We start from the raw sequence: 10,767 nt of genomic DNA, 5'->3' as shown, positions 1-10,767 counted from the left end.
TTTTGCGGTATAGTCTTCCAAATCTACACGCAGTCTCCTTTTCCTCTCTGTGATGGGATGCAGTAGAGAATGAATAATACGTGCGTGTGATCTGGGGACCATAACTTATTTATATAGGGACGCCGTTTGACCTAATTCGACCCATCATAGAATTAGGACTTAGGCCCGGTCTCTACACATATCTAAACCCATACTTTAATTGGATACATTAAAACCCAAAATCGAAACTTTATTAGATCACTTTAATTGGGCTCAACCAAATTCGATAGCCTATAATTTAACACACAATTATTCACACATACAAGCCCATCTTTAATTAAAAATCCTTACATCCGTATGTTTTTTCAAAACTCGATACCTTCTGCAATTGTTGATTTCTGAATTATTGATCAGCAGGTATGAAATTCTAGGCCTAGAATATTTAGGAATAAAATCTGGCGTTGCATTAGGAAAAATTGAATGTGCAAATCTTCAGTTATATAAACACAATAAGGTAAATATTGCTAATTAAAAATCTTCTTGTTATGCTTATAGTTTTTAAGCAATTTTCGGAGAATAAATATCACAATCTACAAGGTAAAGAAACACAATCTCTATCAAAGCATCTGGAAAAATCGGAGAGCATTTAATTCAATAAAAAAAATGAATTAATGAGCATCAAGTATTGTGAAGTCTCCTTAAATCTTTTCAATAATCAGAGCTCATAATCTGAATTCAACAATGTCTTTAAGGAAACAATATTCTTTGAAACTTTTAATATATGAAAATACAGTGAAGAGGAGAATGTACAATAACTAATCACCTTATTGTGCACAAGCAATCAAATAAATATTCATAACAAAATAAATCACGACATGTACAATAAGGAAATTCAATTTCATCAAATGTCAACAAAATAATACTAAAAGATATTTTTCAAGATAAAGAGTCGAAATGTGTTGACATCCAATTAAGGAAACCCAACTTTTCTTCATATAATGTGTAGGACCCGAGAGACTTGCCAAAGTTGACCTTGACAGCAAGCCAACTCTTTTAGCTACAAAGATCGATCCTCAAAGGTAGAGGTGGTCTCGAGGGTGCGCGAATTGAGCGATCCCATAAGCCCTCAACATTATAGGGGCACAAAAAAAAAAAAAAATTGTTATGGGAGGGGTGTATTTAAAATATTTTAATAATTTTAAAATTCTAAATTTTTATTATTATGTTAAGTTAGAGGGCACAATATTTATGAAAAATGAGAAAAAAATATTTTTATTACGTTAATATTTTTTTAAATTGACATACTATTGAAATATATATGTGCGTGTGTGTATTTTTTTTTTTTTTTGGCCACCTTTTAACTATCTTGCTCTCGGAAAAAAAAAACTTTAAACTATCTATTTTACTGGCCAATCCTAGTGCTCAATTAGCTTCATTAACCAATTACCAACCTAATAAGACAATAAACGACCCAAAATCCAAATGACTAAGGTGAAAAGCTAACTCTAGATCCCTTTTCGTCATTTTCCTCTCCCCCCACGAAGAATAGTCAAACAAAAAAGGAAAGAAACTTTATCGCCAGTCTTTGTTGCTTGCTATACAATGACATAATCTACACCACAATATCACAATTTTATTGGTGTTGATTGTATACTTGTTAATTGTTATTTCATGATTTTTTTGGTTCTAGAAGGGTAAGCTTTTGTTGGGCAATAATCGATAAATAATTACATTAAAATTTTTTCCCTCTTTTGAGTTTTGTCATATGTAATAAGAGAAATATATAAATAATGAATCTTATTCAATATTTATGTATTTCTTATTCCTAATTCTTCTACATTTTCTATTGTACAAGAATTGCTAAAACATACTGATTACGAAGTTTAATTAGTGAGTTGTGCATCTAGAAATGTGAGAAGAAATATTTTTTACATGATTTGTTGTATTTCAAGGTTTATAGGTGGTATCAAGATCTGCTCATAAGGAATTACATAAAGAAGTTAGTGGTTCGAATGATCCTTTGTTGATGACATAAGAATTTTAATGAAGTTTGAGAGGTTCTTTTGAGTATTACTTATATTTTTCTTTTTCTTATTCATGACATGTAAAAAAAAATAAATAAATCTTTAAATGTCATATTTTTGCAATGAAATAGTATTATTGGAATATATTTTTTCTTATTGTATTTTTTAATTTCATGAAAGGGGTATAATTTTAAAATGTTACACATGGCACCCAAAAAAATCTCAGAATCAGCCCTGTTCAAAAGCGTACACAAGATAGTAATTCGGTCATGAAGTAATTAAACATTGCCAAGGCCAACCTTGACAGTGACGAAGATCGTGTGAGTATGAAGAATTTCAAGGCCGAACTCAACGGCAAGTTGAGCCACAGCCATGACAATTTTCTTGAAGTGACCTCAAAATGGTTGTCAATCACAACCACTGCTATAAATTGCCAAGATATAGAATGTTGAACGTCACAATAGCCATCAAATATTATAAAGGTCAAGCTCAAGAGTATTAGAAGTCTCGAATAACATTTTTTTTTTTTTATAAAATTGTATCAAGGTTAATCAAGGAGTTGTCAACCACAAAAAATCCTAATTTTTTTTTTTTTTTTTTTTTTTAAAAAATGTTCAAGCAATGGCTATAAATGAAAAATGTTCAAGCAACGGCTATAAAATGTTCATTTTTCAATTGCCTTACGTCAATTAAATAATAAAAAAGATGAATGATAAGCTAAATAAATGAGATTCATTCAAGCAAGTTAAATTTACATTAATAAAATTTCTACTTGTCCCTTGATGATTGATGCAAGCACTCTATTTATATTTACTTCCATCAAACAATTTCTTCATTCAAATTGCTACTCGTCCCTTGATCATATATAGATTATGTTAAGAAATGGGTTGCCTCATATTCTTGGGCCATAAGTTTGAGCCTATGTTGCTTAGTGTGAAAAATGGTTCAACCCGGATGAAGAAAACGTTATTTCTCTTAAACGTGCCTCTTCCTTTAATTGCAGCTTGATCAGGTCGTGCACTTGGCCATCTCCCGACCATTGATCTGTGGCTCTTTGACTGATTGTCTAAAGCATTGTTTGGCCACACACTTGTACGAGGATTGAACTCTATGTGTTAGAGTTTTCTCTTCTTCTTCTCTCTAATCACACCGTATATTCTTTGTGACTTTTTGACCTATAAATCTGAGTGATTCTGAGATTCTACTCTTGATGTATATTGTGAGAAAGGTTCTTAGTGATTTGGTGTGGTTTTTGTAATGTGAGTTGAGGCTAGAGAAATATCGAAGAAATCTCTGATTTCTTCATACATGCTGTAACTTTCTTGGTGATTTCTTAGTGGATCTAGAGCTCTATCCACTTGTGGATACTCAACAGGTGAGTAGGTTTTGAGACCGAACATCCGGGCCCTTTGTGGCGAAAAATTCTTCGTGTTCTTGTTTTACATTTCTGCAATTTTCATTCTGTTACTTCTGAAAATACAAATTAAAATAAGATCCTGATACCAACAAGTGGTATCAGAGCCTTCTTCTTTTTTTTTAAAATTCATTGTATTAGGGTTTGTTTTCTTTAAACAAAATGCCTGTATTTGTTTTCGAAAACTGCAGATCTGATATTGAAAGGGTTCTTTGAAATAAGAAAATTGGTTTTTCTTGAAAGATTTTCACTGATTAATCTTCGATCCAACTTTCTGATTGGATCTCTTCAAGTATTGAAATACCTTTCTTGTGTAGATCTGTGAAATCTACAGTAAATAGTCGATACTGTGTTCTATTCAAACTTTTTTCGGAAAATCACTGTAACTCGCTCTTGACTCGTAACGATCTATTGTTTTTTGGTGAGCTGTGGTGATTTTCGGGTTGACTCATTACTGAGTTCTGCTGGTTCTTGTAACTCGTATTGAGTTCTTGGTGAGTTGGGTCGACTCAGTCCGATTCCTACCAAGTTCATGCTGAGTCATTATAACTCGTTGATTTCCTGCATGAAAACTGAAATTCTTGGTTCATTTCTGGTATACTCTAAACTCTTTCCTTACTGTTAATTACTTGTGTTAATTTTTTGGAAGCTGATTATTAAGGTAAGTTGCCCTCCAATACTTTCCTTTGTCCAAGATCTCATACGAGGATCTGGGAATCTGAGGGAGTATTGGAATTAAGGGTTACCACCCCTTAAACCGTTTCAAAACTGAAAAGTGCATTGATACTTTAACTTTTGCGATTTTGTTACTACATTTGTCAAAATGTCTACTGCATATAAACTTGAAATTGAAACTTAGAATGGCACTGAAGACTTTAGTCTCTGGCGCCAAAAAATGAGGGCTCTGTTGTTACAACAGAGATGTGCTGCTGCACTTGATGGTAATTTGCCTACTGAAACTAGTGCCTATAGGAGAAGAGAGTTAGATGATATTGCTTGGAGTTCTATTTTCCTTCATCTTTCTAACAGTGTAATTAGGAAAGAAGGTAAAACAACTTCTACTGAGGCCTTATGGACTAAATTAGAAACCCTTTACTTAACTAAATCCACACCTAACAAATGTTATTTGTTGAGGTAGTTTTATAATTAGATTTGACTCTTCCTCTGGCTTGGAAGAGAACATTGATAGATTCATAAAACTAGTTCAGGATTTAGAGAACTGTGATAAAGAATTATCTGAAGACCAACAAGTTGTTGCCTTACTTAACTCTCTAAGGGATAGATATAGGGAAATTAGAAATGCTTTGGAGTATAGAGGACAAGAACTCATAGTTGATATAGTAATCTCTGCCCTAAAAATAGGGAACTTGAACTTAAAACTGATTCAAAAGATTCCAAGTACAGTGAAGGGTTACATATAAAGGAAAAACTAATCCAAAATAAGAAAAATAATCAGTGTAACTTTAATTCTCGCAAGAAAGGAAAATATCAGAACCCTAAGTTCAGAGATAAAAATAAGAACAAAGTAAAATATAAGAACTAAGTCTGAAAGTGTTACTATTGTGGGAAAACAGGACACTTCATAAAAGACTGTTTTAAGAAAATTTCTGATTTGAAGAACACACAAAATGCTGATGGTTCTGCAGCTGTTGTCAGCAAGAATGATCCTGATGTTCAAGGAGTTGTTCTTGTTAATACCTCAAATAGAAACCCAAAAGAAGGGTGCTAGATTCTGGATGCACTTTCCATATGTGCCCCATTAAAGATTAGTTTACTGAACTTGTTAACCTTAGTGGAGGACAAGTTTAAATGGAAAATGACATGAGTTGTCAGATAAAGGGAACTGGAAAATTGAATCTTCTGCTAAACAACAACTATATCCTTGAACTTGATAAAGTCAGATATGTACTTAAACTAAGAAGAAACTTGATTTCTTTAGGAAAATTGGATGAGAAATATGACATAAGGATTCATAAAAATCTTAGAAGATTGATCCTTAATAATAAGGAAGTCATATCATCTCCTAAAATAAATGGCATCTATACTCTTCAAGCTGAACCTTTAGGAGGTTATGGCTCTCCAGCTATAAATTCATTTTTTGATAAGTCATTAATATGGCATAGAAAACTTGGCCACATGTCTGAAAAGGGACTGACAATTTTAAATAAAATGGGATGTTTTGGAAAAGATAATATTGAAAAGCTAAGTTTTTGTGAAGATTGTATAATTGGAAAGCAAAACAAATTACCTTTTAAGTCTGGAACCCACAAATCTACTGTCATTTTAGAATATATACATGCTGACCTTTGGGGTCCAGCATCAGTAAATACTCTAAGTGGATTCAGATTTTACCTACTCATTGTAGATGATTTTTCAAGAAAAATTTGGACTTTTCTTTTAAAGAACAAATCTGATACTTTTCAAAATTTCAAACAATGAAAATTAATGATTGAAAATCAAACTAATAAGAAAATCAAAGTACTAAAGACTGATAATGGCCTTGAATTCTGTAATTTGGAATTTGATTCATTTTGTAAGGAATCTGGAATTTTAAGGCATAGAACTGTAACATACACCTCTCAGCAGAATGGAGTTACTGAAAGGATAAATAGAACTTTATTGGAAAAGTTCAGGTGTATGTTACACAGTTCTGGACTTCCAAAGTTTGTTTGGGGAGAGGCCCTGAAAAAAGCAACATATCTTATAAATAGAAGTCCTTCAAGTGCCATTGATTTTCAAGTCCCAGAAAAATTGTGGTCAAACTCTATACCTGATTATAATGGGCTTAAAGTTTTTACCTGCATTGCTTACTCCCATCAAAATGAAGGTAAACTTGAACCAAGATCCTTGAAGTGTGTCTTCTTGGGGTATAGGGAGAAAACAAAAGGGTATAGACTTTGGGTTAAATGTCAAAAAGGTTATAGGGTTATCATTAGTAGAAATATCATCTTCAATGAAAATGAATTACCCTGCAAGACATCATCATCTGAAACAGAATCTGCTGAACCTATACCTATGAAAGAAGCTGTTCTTGAGAATCAGATAGTTGAATCAAATGATCAGAATGACTTAATTGAGGTGGCGACCACCCAATCAGATATTAATCAGGATCTGAGTGAACCTGAAGATGAAACTGAATCAATAGATCAATCCCTAGCTGATTACCAATTAACTAGAGATAGAGATAGAGATAGAGATAGGAGGAATAGATTTCCATCCTCTAGCATCAGAGATGAAGAATTCGTTACATTTTTCTCTGTTCTTAACTCTATAAATTCTGAACCTTCCACCTTTGAAGAAACTGTAACTTGTTCTGATTCCAAGTTTTGGAAAGAAGCTATGAATGAAGAAATGGAATCATTGACTAAAAATGAAACATGGATCTTAGTAAATAAACCTAAAAACCAAAAAGTTGTGGATTGTAAATGGATTTTCAAGATAAAAGAAGGGGACTCTAGTATTGGAGATAAAAGATACAAAGCTAGGTTGGTTGCAAAAGGGTTTACCCAAAAGAAAGGAGTGGACTATAACGAAATTTTTTCACCAGTTGCTAAATACATAACTATAAGAATTTTGCTTTCCTTAACTGCCCACTTTAATTGGGAACTTGATCAACTAGATGTAAAAACTTTTTTTTTAAATGGGGATCTTGATAAGACCATTTATATGAATCAGCCTAAAGGTTTTGAAGAAAAATCTAAAACTGAAAAAGTTTGTCTATTGAGAAAATTACTTTATGGCTTGAAGCAAGCTCCCAGGCAATGGTAAAAGAAGTTTAATTCATATATTCAATTATGATTCCCGTTTCTTTTTCAAAGGGTCAGGTGGACCTGAATCCATTCATTTACTTCTATATGTGGATGATATGTTACTTGCTTGCCCAAATAGATCTGAAATTGATTTTATTAAAGTGAAATTAAAATTTGAATTTGAAATGAAAGATCTAGGACAAGCTAAGAAGATTCTTGGAATGGAAATAGAAAGGAATAGGATAGACTGCACTTTATGCTTGAAACAATGTGTCTTTGTGAAGAAAATACTTGAAAAATTTTCTATGACTGAATGTAAACCTAGTTCTTTACCTCTTGCAAATCATTTTAAGCTATCAAGTGAACAGTCACCAAAAATTGCTGAAGAATTTAAAAGAATGAAAATGTACCATATGCAAACACTGTAGGGTCCATAATGTACCTCATGGTTTGTACTAGACCAGACCTAGCTCATAGTATAAGTATTCTAAGTAGATTTATGGTTAACCCTAGTGAGACTCATTGGCTGGCTATGAAATGGATTCTAAAATACTTGAAAGGCTCATCAGATATAGGTTTGCTGTTTAAAAACAGGAAAGGAGGCATAGTTCTTAAAGCCTACACTGACTTTGATTTTGCTGGAGACTTAGATAAGAGAAGGTCCACTTCATCATATGTTTTCACTTTGTGAGATGGGTGCATTAGTTGGAAATCCCAATTACAAAAGTTAGTTGCTTTGTCGTCTACAGAGGCAGAATATATTTCCTGTGATGCTGTTAAAGAAGGTATTTGGTTGAGAGGGCTATTAAATGAAATTGGATTCATAAATAATTCTGTTAGAATTTATACTGACAATCAGAGTGCTATTCATCTCAGCAAAAATCCTATGTATCATGATCGAACAAAACATGTTGATATTAAGTTTCACTTTGTGAGAAACATGGTTAAAAAAGGCCTGACCAGTTTAGTTAAAATTCCAACAGAATTTAATCTCTCTGATTTAGGGACCAAAATACTGCCTTTAACTAAGTTTAAAAATTGCTTGAAGATTCTAAACATCACTTGAAAGGTAGTGAGTTTAGAAAAATCAAGCTATACTGTTTTAGATATGTGCTAACTAACTTTCTTTTTGTCTTTATAGGTAAATAAGAGCAAATGAAACAAGTTGGTTCCTAGACCCTAGAAATTACCAAGAATAGTTCAACGAGGTGGAGATTGTTAAGAAATGGGCTGCCTCATATTCTTGGGCCATAAGTTTGGGCCTATGTTGCTTAGTGTGAAAAATGGTTCAACCCGGATGAATAAAATGCTATTTCTCTTAAACGGGCCTCTTCCTTTATTTGAAGCTTGATCACGCCGTACACTTGGCCATCTCCCGATCGTTGATCTGTGGCTCTTTGACTGATTGTTTAAAGCATTGTTTGGCCACACACTTGCACGAGGATTGAACTCTATGTGTTAGGATTTTCTCTTCTTCTTCTCTCTAATCACACCATATATTCTTCGTGAGTTTTTGACCTGTAAATCTGAGTGATTCTGAGATTCTACACTTGATGTATATTGTGAGAAAGGTTCTTAGTGATTTGGTGTGGTTTTTGAAATGTGAGTTGAGGCTAGAGAAATATCAAAGAAATCTCTGATTTCTTCGTACATACTGTAACTTTCTTGGTGATTTTTTAGTGGATCTAGAGCTCTATCCACTTGTGGATGCTCAACGGGTGAGTAGGTTTTGAGATCGAACATCCGGGCCCTTTGTGGCAAAAAATTCTTCGTGTTCTTGTTTTACATTTCTGCAATTTTCATTCTGTTATTTCTTAAAATACAAATTAAAATAAGATCCTAATACCAACAGATTCATCATGCAAGCACTCTATAGTATTCGTCAAACTATTTCTTCATTCTTTCGCTCAATAACTTCAGAAACACACAATTCAAAGATGGACATCCGTGAATCAGTTAGCAACTAGAACGATGTTTCTTTGTTGCTCGCACAGCACTTGGTCTCGACCAAGGCCAGTGACGCCAACCTAGTGTTCTCGCCATTGTCGATCCAAGTTGTGCTAGGATTGATCGCTGTCGGATCGGAACGCCCGACTTTAAATCAGCTAATAAGTTTTCTCAAGTTCAAGTCCACTGAAGAACTCAATTTTGTCTCATCTCAGCTCGTTACTCTCGTCTTTACCGATCGTGGGTCCCTTGGTGGGCCCCGATTGTCCTTCGTCAACGGCATTTGGGTTGATCGGAGTCTCAGCTTGAAGCCCACTTTTAAAAAAATTGTAAAGAGTGCTTATAAGGCAGCTGCTAGTCATGTTGATTTTCAGACCAAGGTTAGTTCTACCATACTTATAAGCAATAATTTATTGTTTCGCAACATTGGTGCAGTGCACTTTAAACAAGCATCAAAAGCTTTGACCCAACAGAGTCGATTAGGGATGCTGAAATGTTCTAATTCTAATGTTTTTCAAACATATATTCTGACTTCTGATTAGTATGTTCTTTGCTACTGATGATTTGAAAGGCTTCTGAGGTAACCGAAGAGGTGAATCTATGGGCTGAAAAGGGAACAAATGGCATTATCAAGGAGATTCTTCCATCTGGCTCAGTTGATTGTTTAACGAGGCTCATCTTTCCAAATGCAGTGTATTTCAAAGGAGGCTGGAAACAGAAGTTCGATTCTTCAAACACAAATGACGACAATTTTTCCTCCTTAACGGGAGCTCAGTCCAAGTACCTTTCGTGACCATCAACAAGAAGCAATACATACGTGCTTTTAGCGAGTTCACAATTTTAGGGCTTCCTTACGAACAAGGTGAAGACAAGCGTAAGGTCTTTATGTATTTCTTTCTTCCAGATGCCAAAGATGGACTTCCAGCTTTAGTAGAGAAAATTGGTTCCGAATCTGGATTCTTAAATAATCACCTCCCATATCGACAAGAGGTAGTGGGTGCATTTCGTATTCCAAAATTCAAGTTATCTTCTGGGTTCGAAGCTTCCGAAGTCGTCAAGGGACTGGGATTAGTATTGCCTTTTTCTGGCGATGGACTCACCGAAATGGTTGACTCTCCCGTTGCTCAGAGCTTTTTGTTTCGAACATTTTCCACAAAATGTTTATCGAGGTAAATGAGGACGGCACAAAAGCTGCAGCTGCTACTGCTGGTGTCGATTCGGAAAAGTGTTTACCAGTGAAGTAGGATTTTGTGGCTGACCATCCATTTCTGTTTGTTGTAAGGGAAGATACGACTGGGTTGCTGCTATTTATTGGGCAGATTCATAATCCCCTCTCTGATTAATGAAAGCAACCAACAATGCACTATCAAAAACAAGCCTCCTATAAATTTCTTGTGATGTAATTTTACTTGATTCATTCCATTAAAAGAACCATGAAATGCTGTAAATTTACTTGTATGATTCATACATACGGATTATATGCAATACTTGTTTGTATCTTGCCCAAAAATAGTTATTGTCCGCTGGTGTTTGATGTTAATTTCTTGGTAATTTAATTTGCTTTTTCGACAAAAAAATATGTTATGTGGGACTGTTTTACAGTCAATATTGTTTAGTGATGGTATGTTGTGTTGAGTTGTTGGATTTTTGAAAT

The 10,767-nt window shown here is 34.1% G+C and overlaps 1 pseudogene; it reads left to right on the top strand.

The window, feature by feature from the left end:
* Positions 1 to 9,103: 9,103 nt before the first annotated feature.
* Positions 9,104 to 10,550, top strand: LOC111409626 (annotated as a pseudogene).
* Positions 10,551 to 10,767: the final 217 nt, after the last annotated feature.

Source organism: Olea europaea, chromosome 14 (genome assembly GCF_002742605.1).
Source record: "Olea europaea var. sylvestris chromosome 14, O_europaea_v1, whole genome shotgun sequence".
In the NCBI taxonomy this organism is placed as follows: Eukaryota; Viridiplantae; Streptophyta; class Magnoliopsida; order Lamiales; family Oleaceae; genus Olea; species Olea europaea.
This window is presented reverse-complemented; position numbering and strand designations above follow the sequence as displayed.